This window comes from Lycorma delicatula, chromosome 6, assembly GCF_047948215.1.
Source record: "Lycorma delicatula isolate Av1 chromosome 6, ASM4794821v1, whole genome shotgun sequence".
NCBI lineage: Eukaryota > Metazoa > Arthropoda > Insecta > Hemiptera > Fulgoridae > Lycorma > Lycorma delicatula.
In genome coordinates, this window is record NC_134460.1 from 8,501,118 (window position 1) to 8,527,841 (window position 26,724).

The window sequence follows — 26,724 nt, forward strand, 5'->3', positions numbered from 1 at the left end:
TGGGCAACAGCAACTTCATAGATTTGTAATAATCGCGACAGCTTGAAAAAAAAAAAACAGGTAAAGCATCAGAAATTATGAAAACGTCATAATGTTTATAAATTCTTAAGTCGGATTTTATGGGACTGAATTTACTAAGCATCTGGCACCGTAGGTATCATCAATTTATGGGTTCCTTTTTTTTTTATAGAATATTCTGTCATAAAATTAATTTTATATACAGTAGGATTTATATTCCTGAAAGATTGATATTCCTTATTGAAGTCCCATTCAATCCCATAGGTTTTTATAACTTAAAACTTTATTCATTGGCGTAGTTATTTATTTCAATAAATTAGCTAATTTGGAGGAAAATCTGTTTAATTAGAGTAACTTTACTAATAAAAAAAAAAATTCGGATACCGTGATTCCCTTTCTTAAAGTTCAGGTCACGGCTGAGACATGTAGGAAGATATTTGTAACAAATTTCAGCTTTCTTGGTAAACAAATTTTTAAGATACGAAACAAAAACTGTTTAGAAAAAATGTTAAATATTCCCGATGCCTAATTTTAATGACTTAAACTTGAATTTTTAAATAACTTAAGTACTTTCACTAAACTAAAGCTAAATATTTTACGACGATAACAAAAAATACAAAATTTCGAAAACCAGAACTCCCTTTTGTAACTTCTTCAAAGATAAATTTCACCAATGCTTCATACAAAGAAATATTTTAGCCATTTTCGTAGAAATAAAATTATGTTGACCCAGTCCGGAGATATTAAAACAAAATACAGGCAAATACACCGGTGTATTTGCATTCGGAAATTTCATTTTGGTCTGCGGGGGTCTTAAAATGTCAACATTTAAAAAAAATTCTGATATCTAAAATTTTGTCCAATCGGTATAAGTCCAAATACCCAATTGTAATATAATATAGAATTTCGCTCTGAAAAAACGTTACAAATAAGTAACAAAAGAAAAAATTGGGCCTCTTTTTCAACCATCTATAAAAGGAAAAATACGTTTAGATTCTCTTTTCACGCAAATATTTCTACCGTATTATAAAGAAAATAAAAATTCAGTACAGGTACGTAGTTATGTTGAAAAGCTTATCGCATTTTTTCCCTTGAAACAATTTTTAAAAAAGTGAATTTTGATTGGGAATGTTTTGGATAAGCAGTTCGTAAAGAATAAAACCTTAAAATCAGATAAACCATTAACATGTTTAGTACACGCACCAAATTTCATATCGACTTGACAATCAATTTTTAATATTAATCTGTAGGTATAAAATGTTATCATAGCTCGTAATGGCAAAGGAAAAAAAAAACTTTAAAATTCAGTATTTACTCATATGAAAAACGAGTACTCCTGATATATCTTTATTTTGAAGGACAGAAAAAAATATATTTCATGATATGGGATGAAATGTAGTGATTTTAATTTACGGAAAGTTGGTAACAATCTAAAAAAGAGTACCTGGGTATTTTTTTTTATTAAATAACATGATAGATTTTTAAAATAATATAGTTTTTTTGTTGTAAAAACATGATAGTTTAAAACAACTTTATGAACCACCATTTGTTCATTGTGACAATCAATTTTTGTTACCACGAGTTACTTTGTCTGTACCTGGTTTAGTAAACAGCTTTTCTAAGAATTTCAATCTTATATTTAGAATTAGTTCTCTGTAATGAACTTTATTTTTTATAAAAATGAAGTTTTATAATTTTAATACTAAGAGGAAATTATTAAATAAATAAAATTTTAATAAATTTCATTGAAGAAATTTTAAATTTCAAACTAAAAAAATGGAGTAAAAAATTAAAAAGAATAATAAATAAAATTAAAAATTTTAAGCTTAAAATCTTCAAAGGAATACGACAAATAATTCTGTCAAAGTAACAAATCGATAGTTGCAATAGATACGGAGAAAATCGCGAACATACATCGCACAGGTGAAACACATATACCCTCTTTTTTCTCTTCGCTACGGTCGGGGGTAAATTAATAATAAATTAGAATAATTAAAAATAAAACCTTATGTAGGAAATTTATTTTGAGTTTTATTTCCTTCTGGGTAATAAATATTAATACTCTGAAAAACATTAGGCAATCCGTTTCTTTAATAATAAATGTCATACACTGGCCTACTAATATTACTTTACTATGTATGCAGCTTATCTTTAGCATAAATTATTCAGTTTATCTCATACCATCCGATTATACCACTTGGGAATAAGCGTAAACAAAGATGGTAATCTGTATTCTAAAAAATTATTATTGTTTTAAAAGCTTACCTAGTAATATTGCCTGATTAATAATAAATAAACAAATTTACTTCTATTTAAATAAAAATATTACTTTTATTAAAGTTCATGAATATATATATCTATATATAGACATAGATAATGTGTGTGTATGTGCGCGCGCGCGCGAAAGTGTAGGTAGATAAATAGAGGATGTGCATGGGTGCGCGCGTGAGTGGTGGTATTAGTGTGTAGGTAAAACGTCTTATCATTCCTTTCAAACCTTTTATAGCACATGAAGCACTACCCATTAGCAACAAAACCAAACATAGATTAGTTAAAATCAATAATTCATTACAGAAACGGAAACGTGTTAATTCCTTAATGCAGTATGAAGTGTAATAGTTCATAATAGTAGAAGCTTAGAAACTACACTATGTCATGTAAAATAAGGAACTCTATATTTTGTGCACAAAATACAGAGATTATCATCAAACTTCAAATAACATATTACTTGATATTCATATGATAAAGACCATTGAAATTAAAAAAAAAAAAAAAAATATTTATTCAAAAAACAAAATGAATTAAAACAAGAATTTTTTTTATAAAAGTTAATAAAGTAACTTATTTTATTCGTACTTTTTTAAATTCTTTTCATTTCAACGGATTATCAGTAGTGTAGAAATGAGCATTGAAGCACAAGTTTAAGATCATTAATTAATTTATTTTTTTTATGTAATACCAGGTTACACAGTAACAGCACAGTGAAATGATTTCAACAGTACTCTGTCTAGATGCCAAGGCATCTTTTCACAGTCTGGCGGGTAAGTGTAAATGTGTAGAGTCTTCAACAGACTCAGGCCGACCACTCCTGAGAAGTGTGGTTAATTGAAACCCAAGCACCAAAGGACAACGGTTTCCATAGCCGAACGCTGAAATCCATATAAAAGCAACAGCCTTTACAAGGACTCCAACCTTACAACTCTTGACTTCGAAAATCATCTGATTTTGCGATGACGAGTTTAATCACTAGACTATCCCGGCGGGCTAATTAGTTGCATATATTAAATAATTTATGTATATAATGAAATCATTATTCTAACCAATAAATTTTTATCAAGTACATTTCTTCATTGCTGTTTATGATTTATTGTATCGGGTAGGTTTATTAATTAATTACCCAGAGACCAAATTATCTCGCTTAACAAAAACAAAAAAAAATATGTTTTTTAAAAATTGATAATTACATCATACAGGTGTAATCTCCAATGTATTTCATCACAATCAGTTGTCTCAATAACTACAGAAATCATTCTTTAATATTTGAATTCATCAAGCAAACTTTAATTAAATTCCTACCTTCATTAATTTTTTAATAAAAATTAATATAAATTTAAATATAAATAATATATTATATTATATTATATAAGTTTAATAATATATTAAATTTAATTTTAATTTTATTTAATTTTTTTTTAATAATATATTAAATATATTTAATATAAATTAATTTTTTTTAATATTAATTAATAATAACGGAATAATAAGTTATTAATTTTAATACTAGCTGGGATGGGAATAGCTTTGTTCACTCAACCGTCTAACAAAAACTCCGAAGGCTACCCGGGACTGCAGGGCCCACTCTAGGAACGCAGAGCTCGTTTCGCTCGCCATTAAAATCTTGCCCCCCCCCCCCGATGCTACCATGGTTGTGAGAATAATACTAATGAATAAAGATAAAGTATTCAGGCTTTATAGAAACCTGAAAAAGAAACTAATTACAAAAGACAAAATAGTTTGTAAAAAATGTAAATAAAGTACATGCACTTTTAGACAAAAAAAAATCACAACTTATTTTGTTGCCATGATTACGTAAAATCTAATAATGAAGTAAAAGAATTAATTTTTTTCCTCTTTAATGAATATTTTTAATTGATAACTTCACCTCCAAGGGGGCTAGAACCTCCTTCTATGGCTTAAATCCTTTTCTGAAATAACATAAATAGTTGAAACGAATCGGTCGGTTGGTTCTTGCTAGAACAGATAAACAAACAAACTTTCGGCTTTATACGTAAGAAAACAAAAATGAAATAAATTTTTTTTTGTTTTTAAAAATGCAATATTATTAGATATAAATGTACAATAAACTTTAAAAAAGAAAGAAAATTATTTACAACTAGCCGGTCAGGGATCCGCTCCGCTTGACAGCCGCTGCGTTCGTTATCTTAATGATTGTGTAAATAATACTCATAAATAATTAATGCTTGAAAAGCTGTCTTTCCTCCAACATTTCCTTCGTTCTTGACGTAGAAGCTCTGATACAGCTCCTGCTGTAGACGAAGCTGAAGCTCGAATGTGGGCGTAGCACTCTCAGTCAGCACGAGAATCATGCAGAGGAATAAAATACTCTCATTCTTTCAGAAGACTGAATAATAAGAAAGATTACTTCAATTTCTGGAAGACATGTTTTTTTAACTTTTCACACTCCAATAACGACAGCCAAAATAAAACAATAAAACCCCATAAACGTTCGCTAAATGTACTTATTTAAGCTAACTGCAATAATAATAATCTAATAGAATATTAAAAAAAATTAAAAAATATTTTACAGATATTTATTAAAGGAAAAAAAAACATTTTATAGTGCGTTCGGTAAGTTTCAGTTCACTGAATTAGAAACTTTCTTAATTACTACTTTGTATTTTTATTTCGTTATTTTATACGTACGTATATTGTAATAACTGGAATAGTTAGGTAAAAGTGTTGAAAATCACCTTTTCGAACATCAGTACAACAATCTAACCAGCAGATATAAAGGATTGTCTCGTACGTAGACCGTTATTGTGGTTTTTAGTTCGTCAATCGTCCGTGGTCTGTTGCGATACACTACTTATTTCGCTACGCTCCACAGAAAGTAATCTGAGGGGATTTAGACCGGGCGATCGTACAGGTCACAAACCCCTCGAAATAATTCGTTCACCGAAAATATTTCGCAAAAAAAAAAAACCACTGACCTGTAGGCAGTGTGCGCAGTGGCGCCATCTTATTAGAACCGACCGTGACTAATTTCAACTTCAGTTAATTGACTGATGAAGTTTGTTAAAACTTCAAAAACCAATGGAATCACAATGCTCGTTCTACTTACACCGATCCAAACTCCAATTTTCACTTCGTGTAAAGATTGTTCGTGTAACTCATGAAGGGTTAATTGTTAACCACAGTCTTGTAATTTATGAATTAATATACCCTTCCAGATAAAAAAACCACATTTCATCTCTAAAAAATCTTAATACAGTGGATACCTACTGAAGTTTAAACCTCCATTGAAGAATAATAAACCTCTTTCGGCATGATCTGTAGGTTTCAGTTCTTGAACACACATTACTTTGTAGGGGAAAATTTTCAGGTCTTTTCTTACATCTTTACGTGCGGTAGAAAATCCGAAATCTTGTTGCTAAGCTAACTTACGCGTTGACTTTGATGGAATTTCGGTCACACCATCCAAAATATCAAGCAGTTCGTTTAGTATAGATGGTCTTCCACTTCGATCAGCGTCTCTTCAACAGAGCCTGTTGCGCGAAATATTTTAATAAGAGTTCTAACTGCATCGCAATGAGGAACAGGAGTATTTGGAAACTTTTCAGAAAACTTGTGCTTCACTAAATTATTATACTTATCACCTTTACGAAAGACGTGTAAAAGAGACAGGTCCGTTCCTCTACCGAAAGAACAATTACGTATCTCGCAATTATTGATTTCGGCAAACGAAACGAAACGAAGCACGTTCAATCTCAACTCAACAACTGACGTCTTGTTTTATTACAAAGCAACGTCCAACGAACCCACAGGACATCCACAACCTAATGTAGAAAGAACCGAATGCACTACATAATTCTAAAGCATGCTGCACAGCGACTTTCTGAACGCACTGTATTTTGTTACCGTATTGATATTTTTCTTTAATAAATACCTTTAACATGTTAGGCCCCATTATGAATATCATGATAATTATAATTGGAGTTAAAACCAAGCCGCTGAGGTAAAAATATGCAAAGTTTTATTAAAATCTGTCCAGTCGTTTTTTCGTGATGCGCGAACAGGGACGGCCCCTAGTTATCATTTTACAACATGTATAGAAGATAAAGCTTTTTGATTTAAATTTATTAAATTAGGCAGTATAACAGATTAGGATAGATATCTTGTTTTTTTTTTTTAATTTTTTCTTATTAAAGGCGTTAATAAACTTAATTTTATATTCTGTGAGGTAATAAAAGGTTCAAATTTAATCTTGCAATTTCGTATTACACTAATAAAACATTTGTAACAATTCTATTTCCCCCCCCTTAAATTAGTTACAAAAGTCGCTTGTTTTCCCGTTTCTTTTATTACTTTGTGTTTAAATATTCATAAAAAAAAAAACAAAAAAAAGTTTTTTTTAAGAACATTCCAGTAATCTAATTTCTTATATTCAAAGTAAGATTACGGAAAAGATCTGCTATCTTTTTATTAGAAGAAACAAAAGAATTAACTAAATTTATTGAGCAAGAAATTCATTAAGCTAAATAAGAAGGTCGTTTAATGGATTTACTGATTAAGTAAACTCATATATTTTGAGATTACACTGCCTCATAAAAGGCTATAAAATCCTGATTACAGTGTTTTAGTTGTATAGTTTTTTTTTTAATGCATTTCAACCATTAAGTAGTTTAGATCTTACAACTTACGTGCTTTATTTATTGCACAATCTGGCTAAATTTTGGACGAAAACCAAAACATAAAAAAAAAAATGTACAAGATAGAATTATTAGATTTGTTTTATAGCATCAACAAAATAAAATTCCAATTATATTTTTACCAGGAACGTCGGATTAGATGAGGTAGCGCGAACATTTGGAATGATCAATCAAATTTAAGTGGTACAAATTTATGGTAAAAAGAGTTTTGAATAAATAAGTACATTGTCGTGTCTAAATATTCTAAAATTATTTAAATGCTGTCAAAGAAGAAGCGATTTTTTTTAAATCTTTGTTTACCTTTTAACAATGCTTACATGTGCTTCGCGAAACAACGCTTCACGAAACAGATAAGGATGATTTTAGGATTACTATAATTTACAATTATATAAAAATTTCAGGTTATAGATCATAATAATTTTAGTCTAAAAAATCGGTAATAATGATGACATAAAATAAATATCATACGCTACTGAAGGTAAAGTCGATAGATGGGTGGAATATATTGAAGAGTTATACAGAGGAATGAATTAGAAAAAGGTGTTATACAGGAAGAAGAGGAGGATGAAATGGAAGAAACAATACCGAGATCTGAATTTAAGAGAGCATTAAAAGATTTAAATGGCAGAAAGGCTCCTGGAATAGACACAATACCTGTAGAATTACTGCGCAGTATAGGTGAGGAAGCGATTGATAGATTATACAAACTGGTGTGTAATATTTATGAAAAAGGGGACTTTCCGTCAGACTTCAAAAAAAGTGTTATAGTCATGATACCAAAGAAAGCAGGGGCAGATAAATGTGAAGAATACAGAACAATTAGTTTAACTAGTCATGCATCAAAAATCTTAACTAGATTAGATTCTTCTATACAGAAGAATTGAGAGGAGAGTGGAAGAAGTGTTAGGAGAAGACCAATTTGGTTTCAGGAAAAGTATAGGGACAAGGTAAGGAATTTTAGGCCTCAGATTAATAGTAGAAGGAAGATTAAAGAAAAACAAACCATCATACTTGGCGTTTATAGACCTAGAAAAGGCATTCGATAACGTAGACTGGAATAAAATGTTCAGCATTTTAAAAAAATTAGGGTTCAAATACAGAGATAGAAGAACAATTGCTAACATGTACAGGAACCAAACAGCAACAGTAATAATTGAAGAACATAAGAAAGAAGCCGTAATAAGAAAGGGAGTCCGACAAGGATGTTCCCTCTCTCCGTTACTTTTTAATCTTTACATGGAACTAGCAGTTAATGATGTTAAAGAACAATTTAGATTCGGAGTAACAGTACAAGGTGAAAAGATAAAGATGCTACGATTTGCTGATGATATAGTAATTCTAGCCGAGAGTAAAAAGGATTTAGAAGAAACAATGAACGGCATGGATGAAGTCCTACGCAAGAACTATCGCGTGAAAATAAACAAGAACAAAACAAAAGTAATGAAATGTAGTAGAAATAACAAAGATAGACCGCTGAATGTGAAAATAGGAGGAGAAAAGATTATGGAGGTAGAAGAATTTTGTTATTTGGGAAGTAAAATTACTAAAGATGGACGAAGCAGGAGCGATATAAAATGCCGAATAGCACAAGCTAAACGAGCCTTCAGTAAGAAATATAATTTGTTTACATCAAAAATTAATTTAAATGTCAGGAAAAGATTTTTGAAAGTGTATGTTTGGAGTGTCGCTTTATATGGAAGTGAAACTTGGACGATCGGAGTATCTGAGAAGAAAAGATTAGAAGCTTTTGAAATGCGGTGCTATAGGAGAATGTTGAAAATCAGATGGGTGGATAAAGTGACAAATGAAGAGGTATTGCGGCAAATAGATGAAGAAAGAAGCATTTGGAAAAATATAGTTAAAAGAAGAGACAGACTTATAGGCCACATACGACTAGCACTAGATGGGGAATCTTGGAGAGCTGCATCAAACCAGTCAAATGACTGAAGACAAAAAAAAAAAAAAAAGAAAAACTGAAGGAGTTGAGTTTCTTTTTCCAAAGGTCACCGTTTAGTCTACTAGCAACAAAAATTACTATGTGGTATTGTTTTGATATTCATGTAAAATATCAAATGAATTTCTCGTTATATAGAATACCTAGAGGTAATTCAAAATGTAAATCTCTTTTCAAGATTTAGTTCAGGAAAAGTATTTGTCTGTTTTACTTTGTATTCTGTGTACATGTTTGTTTGTTTTTCTCATGTTTGTTTTCGGTTATTGAAATCACCGTTACCGCCTTGTCCTGCCTGACGTAACTGCAAACGTAGTGCTATGTAAGTGTAAATGAAATGGTAAATATGTTGTCTGTACATTTTTACCGGTTCCCATGAAACCTAACACTTTTCTCAAATTAATAAATTTTTCAGTTCAGATTAAAGTTCAATTTTAAGTTTCCATTTTTTCTAAATATTTAAAAAATCCAAGAAGAAAGCAAACTGAAAAGATAAAAAAGTGTATCTTAACATATCGAGTCATAAAATCGGGGAAAGGTACTATTAATTTTTTTTTTATGCAAAAAGCTAATGTATTTTAAGTATAATTACCTAAACTTACATTAAAATATTTGGATTCAATTTGACCAGTTGTTTGACTCAGCTAACTCGTATAGAATTTTTAATAACAGCCATAACATAAAAAAACTGATAAGTATCAGAAATTATAAAATATTCAAAAACGTTTTTAAATTCTTAAGTCAGATCCTTTCTTTAAAAAGTTCCCATGTCATCTACAATAGTACCAGATACAGTGGGATTTTCAATCTTAAACATTAAAAAAAAGAAGGATATTTTATCCCATTTAGGAGGGACCATTCAGCTCCCCCTTTTTTTGAGGCTTAAATCTGTATTTATTGGAGTACTTAATTAGTTCAATATGATGGCTCGATTTGGTACAGTATTAAACGAACTGCCTAAACAAAATTACAGCTTAATAAAAAAAATATATTGATACCGTTTGACTAAGTCTCTCTCTCACTCTCTCTCTCTCTCTCTGTCTGTCTATATATATATATATATATATATATATATATATATCAATTTCAACTTTTTTGGTCAACGAGTTTTCTTGATATGAAGAAAAACTATTATAAACCCTAAATCCAATCGACTTAAAAATTTGGAGTTCTGTACAACTTAATGAAATTCTTTCATCGTTCTGAAGCTGAAATTTGTATGACCAACCAAAATTCATAATGACGAAAACTGCTAAAACTACTAGACCCATTTTTTAATTTTATTCAAAGTCTAATATCAATACTCCATGCATCCTTTAAAATGAAATTTTACTCTTTTTATATATCCGTTAAGGGTAGAACTTAAAAAAAGGGCTTTGAAACAGCTTGAATTTTAATTTTCCCATTTTTCAGAAAATTTATTAATTGATATCAAATTATAATTATTATCTAATTTAGAAGTTTAAAAATTTATGTAAATTTATTTGACATTAAGCCTTCAATATTAAACTTTAAGTTGACAGCAATCAATTAATTATTTGGCTGAAATCAATTAATTATAAATTAGTTTTTAACAAAGACTTCGTAGCCTACCATCATAAAATTGCTGTTCACTTTTACGAAGGAAAAATAAATCTCATATGCTTAGGATAACATTTTCAGTACTGTTAACCAAAAGAGGTCTCATTCATGTACCTCTTAAACGACATAAGCCTTTATTATAGAAAATATTTTCCATTAGAAAATTACATTCAAGCCACAATTTTTATCTACATGTAAAAAATAATTTTAAACCTCGACAAAATCTGTAATTCTTTGAATGTTTCTTTTTTTTTTATTCAGTTAGAACATAAATAAGCAAATAACAAATATAGGAAATCAAATCTACAAATTGCAATTTCTTATAAAAAAAAAGAAAAAAAGTCGAACTTGAAAATAAAACATTCTTTTATATTTCTTATCGTAACATGAATCAAAATAACATGGTTGAATCGAACCCAGATTGAATCGATTCTTACATATCAACTGAAGAATCTATGCAAATACGTTTTTCACTTTAAATAAATTTCGTTTCCTTTATGGTAAAAAAAGGAGCGCTTCCTATTTGATTCTTACACCTCGAACAAATCTTTAGACAAATATATGTCCTAGAAGATTCACCCACACACACGCCCTCGCGTGTGTAGGCATGTCTGTGAGATAAATGAAATGCAAGTTTCTGAAAAATTTCATCAATTTACGTTAAAGTTTCTATAATAATGGAACTGAATTTTTTCTGTAAACTTTTATTTTTTAGCGTTTTAAAAATTATTTTTACAATTTTTATCAGTGAGGAATTTCATAATATTTGTCAGTTAATTAATTTATTATTTAACAACCGTTGAAAAATTTTAATTGTAATTTAACTGTTGCAAAGCTAACGGCTATTTACTGAAGATATGAAATATAGATATTTAAAAATATTTCTGATCTGTTAAATTAACTCTGTTAAAAAATATTCTTCCACCATTTTCTCAATCATTCTAATTACTGTTATATAGAATTTAATCACATAACTACAATCATTTGTATTTTAAAAATAATTTATTATATATTTTGTTTCAAGTGGTAAATAGCAAAACCCAGAAACTCTTGCTGCCTACTAACGATTTCTGTTTAGGCAGATTTTGAAGGAAATTTTTTATTAAGCTATTAACTAAACAAAGTTTAAAATTTGCATGACAAATCGTAATTGAGAAATCGTAATTTGTTATTCAACTACGTTGTTTGCTTGACTTGCTCTACAGTAATTATAGATTTTACTCAATTTTGCTAAATTTCCAAGTTGTATGCAAAGCTGTTTTCGATACATTTAGTTAGTTTTACGTATAGACTAACCTAACCCGTAAAACATTAACTTCTAAATAAAATGTAATGTATTTTTTCCATATAAGACCTACTTTAGCCAATAATTTAAGAAATTTTTACAATAAATGGAAAAAATTAACAATTTTTTTTTTGCCTCATCGTTTTAAATTTAGTGTTTACCGGAAAACAACACCAACTAAATTGAGTAAACCTCTTAGGAGATATTGAGTTATATAAGAAAATTATTCTACTTTTGAGTAAAATTTTGAGACGCAGTAACCATGATGACCGTATCTCCCCACCCCACAACCAATGTTAATCAAAATTAAACGGCATCACTCACTCATATTTAGAGATCATAGTACAAAATTTCTTAAAAATCGCTTTATCCAGTCTGAAGTTATCAAGTAAAAATAACTGACGAAAAATGAAAAAAAAAAAAATTTCGTTTATTATCCACCCCTGAATGAGATTGCACAAATACATAACCAAAGGGACATTTTAATGTAGCAGAATAATCTAATTAGTAAAAGAAATATTGAGTACAGAAACTACAGAAAAAAAGTTTTTGCCTCAACCCCTTTACGGGGATTTGAATAAGACCAAACACTATCAGAAAGCAGCCAGCCTCCGTGGCGCGAATGGTAGCGTCTCGGCCATTCATCCGAAGGTCCCGGGTTCGAATCCCGGTCAAGCATGGCATTTTCATATGCTACAAATCATCTAATTCATACTTTAAAGCAATACCTAACGATGGTCCTAGAGGTAAAAAAAAAAAAAAAAAACATCAGAAATTACCTTAGATATAAGGTAAAAAGCCCCTTATTAGCTTATTAGCTAAGAAAGTATCTTCCATGTAAGTTAAAGTATGTTGCATTAAATTATGTGAAAGATTAGCCTACCTTCAGAGTAAAATTTTGAGATACGGAAACAATGGAGTCTATATCTCATCTCTGCCCCTCAACCAATTATGACGAAAATTAGATGGCATCAATCCACCATATATACAGAAATCATTGTTCCAAATTTCACCCAAAGCGGCCCACTCAGTCTGGAGATATGCAGAAAGCAAGCCAATATATATATATATATATATATATATATATATATATATATATATATATATATATATATATATATTTACGTATTTCTGACACTTATTTTTTTTTTTTTTGGAGAAAATTATGAAAAAATAAAATTTACAAAAACCTCGACATTCAAAATTTAATCCGATTAGCTTATCCTTGAATACAGTTAAGATCCAGTATAAATAAATATATAGCCAAGAAACTAAAAATAAAAAACCAAATTCAATAAAAAAATTAAAAAAACAGAAAATTTATTTAAAAAAATTAAAATACTTATTACTAACTGTAGGCTACTCACATAATTGTTTGTTTTTTTTCATAGAATGTATATCAAAACTTATCAGTTGATTACCTGAAACACAAAAAAAAAATGAAGTTAATAAAAATAGCATCTAACCTACATATCTTTCTTTCTCTTTCCTGTTTAGCCTCCGGGAATTACCGTTCAGGTATTACTTCAGAGGATGAGTGAGGATGACATGTATGAGTGCAAATGAAGTGTAGTCTTGTACAGTCTCAGTTCGACCGTTCCTGAGATGTGTAGTTAATTGAAACCCATCCACCAAAGGAACACCGGTATCCACGATCTAGTATTCAAATCCGTATAAAAGTAACTGCCTTTAGTAGGATTTGAATGCTGAAACTCTCTACTACCAAATCAGCCGATTTAGGAAGACGCACTCACCATTAGATCAACCTGGTGGGTTACATCTAACCTACATATCTACAAAATGAATGTACATAAGCGTCATTTTTCGTGAAGTAATATTTTTTTTTTTTTTTACCATCACAAAAAGGCTCTTAATATTTCAACAGCAAGATTAAAACAAAATTTGATGTGGACCCTACATGACTTCATTATACGCCTATTAAAATACATATACTCACTTTAAACTTATTTTATTTGAAAGTGAGATGCGATCCTCCAATTTTTTAATTAAGTAGAGAATCACACAATTGATGAAATATTCGTTTTTATTAACATCAAATATTTATACATGAAATATTAGGATAGAGTTAAAGTCCCTATATTACTCGTATTACTAGATCAGTATTATTCGTATCTGCGTCAGTTGCTGATTAACAAAAGTTTCAGATTTCTAGTGTGACGTATAAATTAAATCGTATAAATAGTTAATAACTAAACTATTCCATTTAGTGAACTCCTGTATTATACCGGTTACAAATGTTAAATTCGACCTTAAAGTGTAAAATATTCAGTTGTAATTATTGCATGATTTGGTGATTAATCAAAAATGAAAAAGAAACAATCATACAGGAAAAAGAAAGATAACATGAATAAACATATCTCAAAAAAACGAAAAAATGATGAATATGAAGGGGAAGAAAATGTTACTAACAAGGGAAGAACAAAAAGTTAAGAGACAATGATAAATATAAAGAGGAAGAAAATGTTGCAAACAAAGAAAGAATAAAAATATTAACAGAAGATGCTAAGTATATAGAGGAAGAAAATGTTAAAACCAAGGAAAGAATAAAACGATTAAAAATGGATGATGAATATAAAGAGAAAAAATTTCACGAGAACTTGTACAAAAATTAAGATCAGAAGAATTATATCAAACCAAAGTGCGATTAAATAATTGGCAACATAAAACAAATAAACCAAACTATGATCAACTCCGACTTATGGATCATTATTGTCCGAAAATATCAGCCGAATAAAACTAAAAGATAAGAATTTTTTGTTATTTATTCAAAGATCGGGCATGTATGCCTCAGTGTAAATGTTGTTCTTGTGAGTGTCTATTTTTTAGTTACTCTGTTGTTAACTTTAATGTAGTAAAAATTAAACAGAAATTCCAGAATAATTAAATAAATTAAGTTAGATTAGTATATGTTTAGATTAAACTAGACAATCCAAAAAATAATACGATTCTAAATTATAATTTTCAATTAATATTAAATAATCAGATGTTTCACCAAATCTATTACATATACATATGTGCAGTAATGCCTATTAAATTTCACATACACATTTTTAAAAGTACATAAAATTTTATTTCACTAATAATTTCTATTTTTTTCATATATATATATTTTTATTGTTGTTATTAAATAATTATTTATCGTAATTTTTTTTCAATCACGGGTTAATAATTATTAATAAAACAATATATTTAAATTATAAAAAAGTTAAAAAAAGGAGATGATGTTTGATTCGAACCGATGTGCCCTCCCTTCCAAATATTTCATTAATTAAAATTTTATTTGGCTATAACTGAGGAACCGATGAAAATAAGTACCACTTATAATATACCGTTGAAAAGCTCTTAGTGAGGGGTTATTACTACCGTTAAGAAATGTTCAAAATTCGAATCTTTTTGAATTATGGCTTTTTTGGTTAGTAGTTCAGTCAATTGTAGTCAAAAGGAGAGGTGCATAACTAGATGTTACAACAGTTCTACATCCAAAATTTCAACATTTTACGGCTAATCATTTTGAGTTATGCGAGATACGTATATATACATATGTACGTACGTACAGACGTCACGCCGACACTAGTCAAAATGGATTCAGGGATGGTCAAAATAATATTTCCGTTGAAATCTGGAAACTGAAACAGTCATTTGACTGGTTTGATGCAGCTCTCCAAGATTCCCTATCTAGTGCTAGTCGTTTCATTTCAGTATACCCTCTACATCCTACATCCCTAACAATTTGTTTTACATATTCCAAACGTGGCCTGCCTACACAATTTTTTCCTTCTACCTGTCCTTCCAATATTAAAGCGACTATTCCAGGATGCCTTAGTATGTGGCCTATAAGTCTGTCTCTTCTTTTAACTATATTTTTCCAAATGCTTCTTTCTTCATCTATTTGCCGCAATACCTCCTCATTTGTCACTTTATCCACCCATCTGATTTTTAACATTCTCCTATAGCACCACATTTCAAAAGCTTCTAACCTTTTCTTCTCAGATACTCTGATTGTCCAAGTTTCACTTCCATATAAAGCGACACTCCAAACATACACTTTCAAAAATCTTTTCCTGACATTTAAATTAATTTTTGATGTAAACAAATTATATTTCTTACTGAAGGCTCGTTTAGCTTGTGCTATTCGGCATTTTAGATCGCTCCTGCTTCGTCCATCTTTAGTAATTCTACTTCCCAAATAACAAAATTCTTCTACCTCCATAATCTTTTCTCCTCCTATTTTCACATTCAGCGGTCCATCTTTGTTATTTCTACTACATTTCATTACTTTTGTTTTGTTCTTGTTTATTTTCATGCGATAGTTCTTGCGTAGGACTTCATCTATGCCGTTCATTGTTTCTTCTAAATCCTTTTTATTCTCGGCTAGAATTACTATATCATCAGCAAATCGTAGCATCTTTATCTTTAGTATACGTTAAGATTTTACATTTGTTGAAGTTTTTATTTTCTGTGTACAATTTTCATATTGTCTTTCCAAAGTTTTAGATTGCGTTAAGTTTTTGTAGGGGTAAACTGTTTTATAAAATAATTTGCAAACTTAATTCTACTGTTCGTTTCATCTGTATGTAAGTAAATTTACGTCCTGTCTGTCCGATGTAGTATTCCTTACAATCGAGGTAATTTAGTTTAAATAATTTTTTTGTTAATTAGATTTAAATAACAAAAAATAATAATAAAACAGACTGAAATAAAGGTAGATTTTATTAGGCCCTAGATTATCATCAAACAGAAGTTTTTAACTCGGCGTTAAACTAAAAAAATTGAAATGAATGAAGAATTGAATAAGTCAGCAACATTTAAAAATATTTTTATAGTGGTTTGTTCATACGATTTCATTTCTTTATTTTTGAAAATTTCGTGATGAAGTATTATATTAAATTTGAACAAAAATGTTCAGTGATCATATATATCATTTTAAAAGATCACGAAGTAACTTATTTAGCTGAATAATTAAAAATTCCATATACGTAAAAAAAATGTTAATCGAAAAAAAATATTTTCAGAAGTGTTAAATATTAATGAAAAAAAATCCAATCGTGCGTGTAATAAAATAAAATACACTGTAAAAACAATTAAATAAATTTCTGCGTAAATTGTTTCGTTATTACACGTGCTTTCTTTTAGTAAGTGAATTAGAATTATCATTGTTCATAAAAGCATAAATCGTATACGAAATGGAAATGAAAAGTGAACCTACCTTAATTTAATTTTTATTATTAAAAAAATTCTAACCATTGTACTGTGAACTAATTTCTCAAATGAATAAATTACTTCAAGTTGAGATAAACTCTATTGCTCTACCTACGTTATTATTTTTTTATTTTCGTCAACAGGATTGGATCTGTAAATTTCTGATACGTAAAATATATATTTTTTCTTTCAAATGGGCATTATATACTACCTATATTGAAGGAGATAAAATCAAGTAGGTTGAGTGATTTTACCATAAAAAACGTAACGGAAAAAAAAAATAACATGCTGTTCTGTATCTGAAACGTGCAGGCCCACACCAAATTCACATTAACAAAATGTGTTAAAACCTAGTACTTCATACTTAGGAAATATGTCAAGTTACATCATCATGTTTAGCTAAATTACTAAAGATAAATTAATTAAATGTTATTTAGTTACTTAAAATGTCATAATTTTAATTAAAATTGCTATAAACTGATAAAACAACACAATTAATGTTCTCTATAACCGTTTCCCCCATGAAAATAAAAATGGATGAGAAATTGTTGAGAACAAACAAAATTAGTAATAAAATTTCTCATACACAAGTATCCCATGAGGAAATACATACTTCACAGGTGCATTCCTCTCATCAAAATAATGAAAAAGTTTCACATATGGGTCTGGAAACGCTTCGTTAGCGAGTTACGGCTAGCGAAAGTTTTCTCCTGGAATTCAGCTTCCCTGATGAAATGAGGTCGTACCGAAATTTTTAGGACGTTAATCGAGGGGAAAAATTAATCGTTTCCTATGGTTTTAAATGTTAAAAAGGAAATTCTTAAATCAGCAGAAGCAAACTTAAGCGGAATAAAGAGAAATGATAGAAAACCTTGAGTTTCAGACGATATATTGCAGCTGATGGATGAACGTAGAAAATATAAGAATACTAGTGATGAAGAAAGTAAAAGGAAATATCGACAATTAAGAAATGCTATAAACAGGAAGTGCAAACTGGCGAAGGAAGAGTGGATTAAAGAAAAGTGTTCAGAAGTGGAAAGAGAAATGAACATTGGTAAAATAGACGGAGCATACAGGAAAGTTAAGGAAAATTTTGGGGTACATAAATTAAAATCTAATAATGTGTTAAACAAAGATGGTACTCCAATAGATAATACGAAAGGTAAAGTCGATAGATGGGTGGAATATATTGAAGAGTTATATTGAATGTTAAAAATCAGATGGGTGGATAAAGTGACAAATGAAGTGGTATTGCGGCAAATAGATGAAGAAAGTAGCATTTGGAAAAATATAATTAAAAGAAGAGATACACTTATAGGGCACATACTAAGGCATCCTGGATTAGTCGCTTTAATATTGGAAGGACAGGTAGGCAGGCCACTTTTGGAATATGTAAAACAAATTGTTAGGGATGTAGGATGTAGAGAGTATACTGAAATGAAACGACTAGCACTAGTAAGGGAATCTTGGAGAGCTGCATCAGACCAGTCAAATGTACTGAAGACAAAAAAAAATGGTTTTAAAACAAAATTAAATACAATCTTTTTTTTAATTTCATTTATTTTTTGTTCTCCTTCTTCAGTAAACATTGATATTTTAAAAAGTTTATTGATTTTTTTTATTGGAAGTATTTACATCAATATTTTTAGAATTAAATTCTTGATAAGCTTCGTTAATAAATTTTACGCATTTATTATTCAATTAACAAATTTATTGTATTGTGCAAACCTAAAAAAACGGTTTTCAGACAACAAATATTTAGCTTTACTTCGTATATCATAAAAAATACTGGAAATATAGTTCTGAAATCTATTTTATTCAATTTTTCAGATCAAAAACTATAGATATTTAATTTTGTCGCTGAATTAAATCCTAAAAATTACAGTACCACCACATTTCACTGGTGGAACTGAATTCCGAGTGAAATCTTTCGCTAGCCGTAACTCGCTAAAGAACAGTTTCCAGACCTGTGTTTATATGAACTTTTTTCATTATTCTGATGAGAGGAATACAATTACATTTGTGAAAAATCTCGGTTTCCTCGTAGGACATGCTGTGTATTTTAAAAATAGACATATTTTTGTTGTATTAATCTTGTTCCAATTTTAATTTTTACTTAATAATTTTCAATGCCGTCATATTTTGTTCAATATATGTCATTATTAACTACTAAATGAACGAATATAAAGTAATTAAAAAACATTTTATTTAAACTGTTATTTTACACACTTAACTAGTGAAAGTTTTTAAAAAACACTTATTTAATGTTTACCTCCTCTATGAATCATGAGACCTTGCCGTTGGTGAGGGGGCTTGAGTGCTCAGGGATACAGAGTAGCTGGACCGAAGGTGCAACCATATCGGAGAGGTATCTGTTGAGAGCCAGACTAAGGAATGATTCCTGAAAGAGGGCAGCAGCTCTTTCAGTAGTTGTTAGGGGCGTGAGTCAGGACGACTTAAACGGCCGTATCAACATCACTCAGTCCTCTGAGTACTGCGCAGCTGAAAGCAATGGAAAACTACAGCTGCTTTTTTCCAAGAAAATGTGGCTCTCTGCATTTTCACATAGCAATAATGGAGGCGCCTTCCTTGGTAAAATATTCCGGAGGTAAAATAGTCCCCCGTTCGGATCTCCGGGTGGGGACTACTAAGGAAGTGGTCACCAGAAAATTAAAAAATAACATTCTACGAGTCGGAGCGTGGAATGTTAGAAGCTTGAAAAAGGTTGGTCGGCTAGAAAATTTAAAAAGGGAAATGGGTAGGACAAATGTGGATATAGTAGGAATTAGTGAGGTTCGGTGGGAAGAGGAAGGCGACTTTTGGTCAGGTGATTTTAGAGTAATTAACTCAGCGTCAAATAATGGGCAGGCAGGAGTAGGTTTCGTGATGAACAAGAAGATAGGGAGGAGAGTGGAGTATTTCAAAACGCATAGCGATAGAATCATTGTAATAAGGATAAAATCAAAACCTAAACCGACAACGATTGTTAACGTTTATATGCCAACAAGCGCCCATGATGATGATGAGGTAGAGTGTGTATACGAAGAGATTGAAGAAGCAATTAAACTCGTAAAAGGAGATGTAAATTTAATAATAGTTGGAGATTGGAATGCAAGCATTGGAAAAGGCAAGGAAGGAAATATAGTGGGTGAATACGGGCTGGGCAGAAGGAATGGAAGAGGGGACCGACTTATAGAGTTTTGCACGAAGTATAATTTAGTAATTGCCAACACCCAATTTAAAAATCATAATAGAAGAATATACACTTGGAAAAAGCCAGGCGATACTGCAAGGTATCAGATAGATTATATCATGGTTAAGCAAAGATTTAGAAATCAACTCGTTGACTGCAAAACTTACCCTGGAGCAGACATTGATAGCGACCATAATTTGGTGATAATGAAATGTAGATTGGGGTTTAAAAACCTGAAGAAAAGTTGTCAGATGAATCAGTGGAATTTAGAGAAGCTTGAGGAAGAGGAGGTAAAGAAGATTTTTGTGGAGGACATCGCAAGAGGTCTGAGTAAAAAAGATAAGGTAGAAAATGTAGAAGAAGAATGGGAGAATGTTAAAAAGGAAATTCTTAAATCAGCAGAAGCAAACTTAGGCGGAATAAAGAGAACTGGTAGAAAACCTTGGGTTTCAGACGATATATTGCAGCTGATGGATGAACGTAGAAAATATAAGAATGCTAATGATGAAGAAAGTAAAAGGAACTATCGGCAATTAAGAAATGCTATAAATAGGAAGTGCAAACTGGCGAAAGAAGAGTGGATTAAAGAAAAGTGTTCAGAAGTGGAAAGAGAAATGAACATTGGTAAAATAGACGGAGCATACAGGAAAGTTAAGGAAACTTTTGGGATAAATAAATTAAAATCTAATAATGTGTTAAACAAAGATGGTACACCAATATATAATGCAAAAAGGTAAAGTCGACAGATGGGTGGAATATATTGAAGAGTTATACGGAGGAAATGAATTAGAAAATGGTGTTATAGAGGAAGAAGAGGAAGTTGAGGAGGATGAAATGGGAGAAACAATACTGGGATCTGAATTTAAGAGAGCATTTAAAGATTTAAATAGTAGAAAGGCTCCTGGAATAGACGGATTACCTGTAGAATTACTGCGCAGTGCAGGTGAGGAAGCGATTGATAGATTATACAAACTGGTGTGTAATATTTATGAAAAAGGGGAATTTCCATCAGACTTCAAAAAAAGTGTTATAGTAATGATACCAAAGAAAGCAGGGGCAGATAAATGTGAAGAATACAGGATAATTAGTTTAACTAGTCATGCATCAAAATCTTAACTAGAATTCTATACAGAAGAATTGAGAGGAGAGTGGAGGAAGTGTTAGGAGAATACCAATTTGGTTTCAGGAAAAGTATACGGACAAGGGAAGCAATTTTAGGCCTCAGATTAATAGTAGAAGGAAGATTAAAGAAAAACAAACCAACATACTTGGCGTTTATAGACCTAGAAAAGGCATTCGATAACGTAGACTGGAATAAAATGTTCAGCATTTAAAAAAAATTTGGGTTTAAATACAGAGATAGAAGAACAATTGCTAACATGAACAGGAACCAAACAGCAACAGTAACAGTAACAATTGAAGAACATAAGAAAGAAGCCGTTATAAGAAAGGGAGTCCGACAAGGATGTTCCCTATCTCCGTTACTTTTTAATTATTACATGGAACTAGCAGTTAATGATGTTAAAGAACAATTTAGATTCGGAGTAACAGTACAAGGTGAAAAGATACAGATGCTACGATTTGCTGATGATATAGTAATTCTAGCCGAGAGTAAAAAGGATTTAGAAGAAACAATGGACGGCATAGATGAAGTCCTACGCAAGAACTATCGCATGAAAATAAACAAGAACAAAACAAAAGTAATGAAATGTAGTAGAAATAACAAAGATGGACCGCTGAATGTGAAAATAGGAGGAGAAAAGATTATGGAGGTAGAAGAATTTTGTTATTTGGGAAGTAGAATTACTAAAGATGGATGAAGCAGCAGCGATATAAAATGCCGAATTGCACAAGCTAAATGAGCCTTCAGTAAGAAATATAATTTGTTTACATCAAAAATTAATTTAAATGTCAGGAAAACATTTTTGAAAGTGTATGTTTGGAGTGTCGCTTTATATGGAAGTGAAACTTGGACGATCGGAGTATCTGAAATTAGAAGCTTTTGAAATGCGGTGCTATAGGAGAATGTTAAAAATCAGACGGGTGGATAAGGTGACAAATGAAGAGGTATTGCGGCAAATAGATGAAGAAAGAAGCATTTGGAAAACTATAGTTAAAAGAAGAGACAGACTTATAGGCCACATACTAAGGCATCCTGGAATAGTTGCTTTAATATTGGAAGGACAGGTAGAAGGGAAAAATTGTGTAGGCCGGCCACGTTTGGAATATGTAAAACAAATTGTTATGGATGTAGGATGTAGAGAGTATACTGAAATGAAACGACTAGCACTAGATAGGGAATCTTGGAGAGCTGCATCAAACCAGTCAAATGACTGAAGACAAAAAAAAAATCGGTGTACTTTGGTGATCGGGGTTAAATTAACCTCAAATATCAGGAATAGTAGGCCAAAGTTTTTTCAAGACTCATCTACATGTCATACATATCATCCTCTCAAATCATTGGGGCTTTGGGTTATTTATTAACATTTTCAGCGCCAGGCATATATGGCAGTGTTATTGCAGTAGCCCACGATAGATTTCCCAATTTTTTTTTCACCAGACCATGTGTATCAATGATATACACAGTCACAGTTTCACCCCAGGCTGTGTGTATCATACTGTCTCTCATGTGTTGTCCAAGTTGAGAAGGCTGGGTATCAATATTCTTCACGCTAGCAATGATTTGTGTGGGTTAATGTGTAGGTCTGGGCTGGGATAAAAGTTTTATGCCTTTGGGTTGTAAGATTTAACACATTGGTAGCCCTGTCAGCTACACAAAATCAGCTGACTTTGAGTCCATGTGTTTAGCATTGCTAGTAAAATTTTGTGGTTATGATTGTTGTTTTGTGACTTATGTGTTGCTGTTAATGCAAATAATTGATGATGAATTCTCAAGACATTATGGACGTCTTAAATAATAATAGTGATAGTGACTCGAGTGAATTTGCCGATATCTCAGACTCTGATGACCCAATATTTGATATTAACAATGCTGAAAGTGAATCTAGTGATTTAGAAAGTGAATGTGATGATTTTACACAGTTTGAACTTTCTGAACAACCTACATTATTAGCTGAAAAAAATAACGTAGAAGTTTGCCTGTAGATAATTTAGATGAGTTGCCCCTAGAAAATAATATTCTCAGAGACAATCAATGCCAGTCTCTGCCAAATCAATTACAATGGGGATCTGTTAGTGAGGAAATTCTCTCAATCGATTTTAATCCAGCCTATGCTCCTGGAATTAATCATGCTGTTATGGAACAACTAAAACGAGGTAAACGTACCGTATTTGATTATTATTCTATTTTTGTTGACGATGAAGTACTTGATCTCTTGAAGACTTGATCATTATGCAGAACAATGTATTATTAATGCAATTTTAAATGAAACTGATCGTCCACATTCACGCCTTACATTGTGGAAAGATATTGATAAAATTGAACTGCTACAGTTCTTATGTCTAGTATATGGATGGGATTAGATTTCAAACCTAAATTGCGTGATTATTGGTCAAGTAATCCAATGTACGCTAACAGTGTTTGTAAAATAATGTCATGCAATAGATTTGAGAGTATTTTAAGCATGATTTATGTATCAGACAATAAAAAATTACTGTTAAATGATAGAACTTATAAAATATCTCCGTTTATAGATTTATTAAACAATAAATTTCAATATGCTTATAATCCAGGAGAGAATTTATGTATTGATGAGAGTATTTCGTGGGAGCATATTTTTTCGTCAATACATTCCTACAGTCACACAAGTACGGACTTAAAGTGTTTAAACTATGCTTAAAAGGAGGTTATACCTGGAAATTGAAATTAAACAGTGGTAAACAGAAAGACAATTCAGGAGTGCCAGTTTCTGAAAAAGTTGTTACGGAATTAAGTGCACCTTTACTTGGTGAGGGTCGAACTATATATGCAGACAATTATTACACCAGCATTAGTCTTGCTTACACATTAAATAAAAATTAAATAAAAAGCAAACTCATCTTGTTAGTACACTTCTCAGAAAAAGAAAATTTAATCCTTTTAATGTGATGGATGCAAAATTACAGAGAGGTGAAATGGTTTGTAATCTGAGTACAAGCAAAGTCGTCGTAGGAAAGTGGCGAGATAAACGTGATGTTATTTTTATTACCATGAAAAATGTCCCTGAGATGGCAGAAGTTCAGACTAAACGAGGTATTGTAAAAAAGCTCTCGACTGTTATAGAATATAATGCAGCAAAATCATATATAGATGTTGCAGATCAATTAGAATCATATGCCACCCCAATAAGAAGATGGGTTAAGTGGTATCGAAAAATTTTGTTTGAACTGCTTCTCAATACTGCAGTAGTCAATGCAATGGCACTATTTGAAATCACTGAAAATAAATCAATTGATATTTTAGGCTTCAGAGAGATGTTAGCAACTCTTATAATTTTCAATCTAAAACCTCAAAATAATACACAGAAACCACCAAATATAATTCCAGCTGACTATCAATTTGTACAAATTAATAAAAGAGGAAGGTGTGTAATGTGTTATCCACATTTTGCTAAAATATTTGATAGAAATACTGCTGCTAAGAAGACACTCGAAGTTACTCTTAAGTAACTTATCACTTACTTATTAAGTAAGTGTTTATCTTGTAAGGAAAATGTTATGTGTATGAAGTGTTTTTTTTAAAAATCCATAAGTGTATAAAGCAGCGAACTTCACATTGTAAATACCAGAAATAATAGACTAAAGTAACACTTATACTTTAGAATAGTTAGGCCTATAGCATTTCTTAATAATTTGTATTTTTTATAGCAGCAGTCTACTGCCAATTATAGTAGAAACAATAACTAATAAAGTAACTTCTAAAGCACTTTAGGGTAACTTATAATTTGTATTTTTCAGAGAATCAGTCGACTACCAATCATAAACAGTAAAAATAATAGTTTGAAGTAAAATACTGTATGTTACGTTTTGTTGATACGTCATGGTACATTGATAGGCCTATAATATTGCTTGTTATTTAATAATTTGTTTTTCTTGAGAAGCAGTAAACTTTAGACTATAAACAGTGAAAGTAATAGAATAAAAAAACGTAAAACTTTAGGATAGTTGGCCTATGTCATTCGTTGTATCTTTAATTAGTTGTATGAGTTTTTGTATTTTTACATTAGAGAAGAATATTAAATATAATTATATTGTAGAAACCAGTATACTTATGTTCTTAAATTTATAAGTACTCTGCTATATTTGTGGACCATTTACCAATTTTTCTCCACAGACCACATGTATATATTTTATACACGCATTAAAACTGGACTTAAATTGATTAAAATATAATTTGAAGTACATCAAACTACTTAACTTACATTAATATTGCTTGTTTTTGAAAAAAATTTGCTTGGGCCCAGGGTAAATTTTTAAGATTATGAGCTTATCTGGTGAACTGGGTCTCATTTGTATAATATGTATACACATGGTCTACATAAAAGTCTTACTGTGTATAATAACTATACACATGGTGCTGAAAGTGTTAAATAGATAGCAACATACACATTAGTAATATAAAATAAAGGATATGAACTAATAATAATAAGTTATATTATTTTTTAAGTAATAGATCGAAAAAAATTGAACTTAACTAATGAGTTTTACATTTTTACCCAATTTGTAGTAATAATTTTTGAAAATATAGGTTAATAAAAATAAATTAAAAATATACATATATAAAATGATCTTACACAATCATAGTTGAATGAAATTAATCAATCTAAAGATCTTCATATTCCTAAAGATGTTATACATTTAGATAAGTATTAAATGTAGATTTATAACATTATCACATAATTACATTGTGATTGAAACGAAAAAAAGATCTAGTTGAAATAACGAAAAGTTTTATTTTTTCTGTAATGACTTTTTTAAAAAAAGTTTTGTTAAATAGGCACTCTTTATTTGCTTACTTGGTCCGATTAGAACCAACACGAAAACACATCTAATACAAATAACATGAACAGTTGTAATGATCATATAATATTGCTAACACTAATTATACATAAAAGATAACTTGCAACATATGTAATACAATTTTCAAGCGATGCGCCAAGCAGCCGGTGTAGCCGAATGGATAAAGGCGTCAGTTAACTGAATCAACTGTTGAACTCGTTCGAGACCTGTCACCTTGTTTTTTTTTTCTTTCTTTTGTGTATGCGAAATGTAGATAAGTAATAATCTCTTATAAACATATATAGGTCTTTAACTAGAAACACATGTTCATCCTAGAAAACACCCTCACGTTCAACCGCCAAAGAATCATTACTTTCATAGAAAGAAATGGCGGTTGAACCTAAGGTTTCTATAATACTCACTTCAAAAATATTAAAAATATTATTTATATATTAATTTTGTACGAAGTGCATGAAAGTAGCTATGTGCATAATGAAAAGTATCCTATATATTATTTTGTTACATTATGTATATAATATAATAGAATATACATATATATGAGAAATACATAAATCGACTTACATACGCA

General features: G+C 30.4%; 1 protein-coding gene across 1 annotated transcript in view; it reads right to left on the reverse strand.

Moving 5' to 3' along the window:
• Positions 1–26,018, reverse strand: part of LOC142326414 (neural cell adhesion molecule 2-like) — a 390,692-nt gene extending 364,674 nt beyond the window's left edge. Inside the window, exons 1-2 of the mRNA XM_075368903.1 lie at positions 25,931–26,018; positions 13,153–13,206 (exon numbers count right to left, since the gene is read on the reverse strand). The gene's annotated coding sequence lies outside the window, so the exon portion shown is untranslated. The remainder of the gene's footprint in view (positions 1–13,152; positions 13,207–25,930) is intronic.
• Positions 26,019–26,724: the final 706 nt, after the last annotated feature.